Here is a 391-nt window from a genome sequence, read left to right on the forward strand (position 1 = left end):
CACACACACACACAGATATATATAATGGGGTGGTCTTGTTTAATTCGGACAAGCCCAATTGTCTGATTCACTAAAAGCGTTTTAAAAATATGACGTAAGCTTTACATTTTCCCAAGTATATTAATGCCTTCAAGGAAATAGCGTTAAAAACCAATCTAAACTGCAACGTTTTAACTCGGCTTTGAAACGTCATATCTGTTGCATTGAAGCCTTTTAATTCTATTATTAGATATATTTATTTGTTTCTGCATTTATGTATCATAGTTACATACAGAGGATAATAATACAAATACTGTATACGGACATTTTAGTTTCCATAATAATCAATACAAACGGAAACTATAAGAATAACTGGCAATTCCAATGATATATATATATATATATATATATA

This window comes from Octopus bimaculoides, chromosome 5 (assembly GCF_001194135.2).
Source record: "Octopus bimaculoides isolate UCB-OBI-ISO-001 chromosome 5, ASM119413v2, whole genome shotgun sequence".
NCBI lineage: Eukaryota > Metazoa > Mollusca > Cephalopoda > Octopoda > Octopodidae > Octopus > Octopus bimaculoides.